This window comes from Sturnira hondurensis, unplaced genomic scaffold (genome assembly GCF_014824575.4).
Source record: "Sturnira hondurensis isolate 20B ecotype Veracruz unplaced genomic scaffold, ASM1482457v3 Scaffold0002016, whole genome shotgun sequence".
In the NCBI taxonomy this organism is placed as follows: Eukaryota; Metazoa; Chordata; class Mammalia; order Chiroptera; family Phyllostomidae; genus Sturnira; species Sturnira hondurensis.
In genome coordinates this window covers 653463-656740 of record NW_028074647.1, presented here as the reverse complement: position 1 = coordinate 656740, position 3278 = coordinate 653463, and the positions used below count along the sequence as shown (strand labels likewise).

Sequence of the window (3278 nt, the reverse complement as noted above, 5' to 3'; positions counted from 1 at the left end):
AAGTTTATTTTGTCTGATACGAGGATTGCTACCCCGGCTTTTTTTTCTTGTCCATTTGCTTGGAAAATTTGGTTCCATCCTTTCACTTTTAGTCTGTGATGGTCTTTTGACCTGATGTGGGTCCTTGTAGGCAGCATATGTATCGATCATGCTTTCATATTCATTCAGCTATTCTATGTCTTTTAATTGGTGCATTTAATCCATTTACATTTAAGGTTATTATTGAAATGTACTTATTCATTGCCATTTGTGTACATGTGTTCTTCTCCATCTCTCTCTTTTCCTTCCTTTTCCTTAAAGCAGCCCTTTTAGTAATTCTTTAGAGCTGGTTTGTTGGAGGCATATTCTTTTAGACTTCTTTTGTCTTAGAAGCCCTTTATTTGGCCTTCTATCTTGATTGAGAGCCTTGCTGGATAAAGTAGCCTTGGTTGTAGGCCTGTTTCTCATTACTTGGAACATTTCCTGCCATTCTCTTCTTGCTTGGAATGTTTCCATTGAGAATTCAGTAGCCAACCTTATTGGGACCCCCTTGTATGTTACTTCCTTCTTCTCCCTTGCTGCCTTTAGGATTCTCTCTTTGTCTTGGAGTTTTCCCATTTTAATGATGATGTGTCTTGCACTGGCCTCTTTGGGTTCCACCTGCCTGGGACTCTCTGTTATTCCTGGATTCGTGTGACTTTCTCTCTCCTCAACTTAGGAAAATTTTCCGTTATTACTCTTTCAAGTAGGTTTTCTATCCCTTGTTCCTCTTCCTCTCCTTCTGGTATTCCTATTATTCGGATATTATTACATTTCATGTTGTCTTGCATTTCTCTTAAATTCTCTTCATTTTTTCTGATTCTCCTTTCCATTACCTGGTCCATATGGGAGATTATTTCTACCCTGTCTTTGAGCTTGCTTATGCAGTCCTCTGCCTCATCAATCCTACTATTAATACCTTCTACTGTGTTCTTCAGTTCAGAAATTGTATTCTTCATTTCCTCTTGGCCTTTGCTGATGGTTTCTAATTCCTTTTTCATGTTGGTATAGTTTGCAGAGAGTTCATTGTAGCTCCCCTGTAGTTTCTGGTAGCTCATTGTAAGCTCTTTGAATTTCCTGATAACCAGTGCTTTGAATTCAATATACGATAGTTGACTTGCCTCTATTTCATCTAACATTCTTTCTGAGACTTCCTCCTTTTCTTTCATTTGGGGATTCTTCCTTTGTCTTCCCATTGTTTGTGATGCTCTTCTTGTTGGCCTCAGCTTCTTAAATTGATCTGAAAAATATGGAACGCTTCACGAATTTGCGTGTCATCCTTATGCAGGGGCCATGCTAATCTTCTCTGTATCGTTCCAATTTTAGTATATGTGCTGCCGAAGCGAGCACCTGGCTTCTTTAACACAATATACAGTGAGGCTTATTCAAATTGTTGCATACATCATTGTTCATTTTCTTAAATCTCTGTCTAGTATTCTGTTATATGACTCTAATACAATTTGTCTATCCGTTCTCTCTCTGATGAACATTTAAGTTGTTTCAAGTTTTAGACTTTTATGAGTAAAACTCTTATAAACATTCATGTAGAAGTGTTAGTATGAACATGTCCTTATTTCTCTTGGGTAAATATCTTGGAATGGAATCACTGAATCACAGGGTAGATATATGTTGAACTTGATAAAAAAAAAACTACTAGACTATGTTCCAAAATACTTGTATCATTTTATAACTCCACCTACAAAATATGAGAGTTACAGTTTTCCACATCGCTACCAGCATTTGGTGTTGTTAGATGCTTCAATTTTAGCCATTTGAGTGGGTGTGTAGATATATCATTCCCTTCTTGCCTAATGATGCTGAGCAAATCTTCATGTGCTTACTAGTTACATGCCAATCTTTGTTGGTGAAATTTCCATTCAAGTATTTTGTACATTGTTATTAGGTTGTTTGTATTTTTTTATCCTTATCTGAGGACATTCTTCCACTACCTTGCAAGGGTGTCCAAGCTTTTGCCATCTCTGTGCCACACTGGAAGAAGTGTTATCTTGACTCACACATTAAATACATTGTGACACATATCACACTCTCATAATGTTTTAAGGAAATTTGTGATTCTGTGTTGTGCCACATTCACAGCCATCCTAGGCTGCATGTGGCTCATGGGTCTCGGGTTTGACGATCCTGCAAGAGAGAGGAAGGAAGAAAGGAGGGAGAGAGACAAACATCGATGCAAGAGAGCCATGCATCAATCATTTGCCTTCTGGACACACTCGCATGAGACCTGGTACTATATGTGCCCTGAACACGGTCAGAACCCACACCCTAGGTTTTGCCCTGATGAGGAATCAACCATAACTGATTGGCTAAGGGATGATGTTCTAACTTCCTGAGCTACACCATCCAGGATGGGTTATTTGTGCTTTTAGTTTTGATTTCAGAACTTCTTTGTATATTCTCTTTTCAAGTCCTCTGTCTATTGGTGTCTTTTCCTTCCTTCCTCCCTTCCTTCCTTGTTTCTTTGCTTCCCACCTCCTTCCTCCTTTCTTTGTCTAACTGATTTTTTTGGAGCAGATTAGGTTCAGAGAAAAATTATGGGGAAGATACAAAGATTCCCCATATGTTCTGTGTCCCCACACAGGCACAGCCTCCCCCATTGTCAATATCTCCAACCAAAGTGGTACATTTGCTCCAACCTACACTGACACGTTATTATTATCCAAAGCCCATAGTTTACATTAGGTGTACTTTTGATGTTGTACAGTCTATGGGTTTGTATAAATTTATAATAACATGTATGCACCATTTTAGTATCAACACGGTAGTTTCACTATCTTAAAAATCATCTGGATTTTGCCTTTTCATCCTTTCTTCCTCTCTAACCATTGGTAACTACTTATCTTTTTACTGTCTCTTACAGACTAGTACCAGAAGTCATACAGGGACACTTCTGCCACACTGATTGGTCAACAGAAGCCACAGTGCCAGCCTGAATTCAAGAAGAGAGAAGACAGGTCCCACAATTTTTGAAGGATTAACATGCATTTAAAATGGATACGAAAAATTATTGGAGGCCATATTTGCAGAAGGTTTGCCACAGTAGATACAGGGTTTACAGAAAGTGTCATTTATCTGAGAGGGATATTCCCTTGGACTCCTAGTTTGCTCAGGTTTTAATATGATGAGAGAATTTTGAGTTTTATCAAATGACTTTACTACATCTATTAAAATGGCTAGTTCACTTTTGGTGGGATTGCAGACTGGTACAACCACTATGGAAAACAGTATGGAATTTTCTCAGA

At 38.4% G+C, this 3278-nt stretch overlaps 1 non-coding gene across 1 annotated transcript; it reads right to left on the bottom strand.

The window, feature by feature from the left end:
* Positions 1-1261: 1261 nt before the first annotated feature.
* Positions 1262-1368, bottom strand: LOC118981704 (U6 spliceosomal RNA). The gene has a single exon (XR_005065399.1). It is a non-coding gene; the product is annotated as a U6 spliceosomal RNA (small nuclear RNA).
* Positions 1369-3278: the final 1910 nt, after the last annotated feature.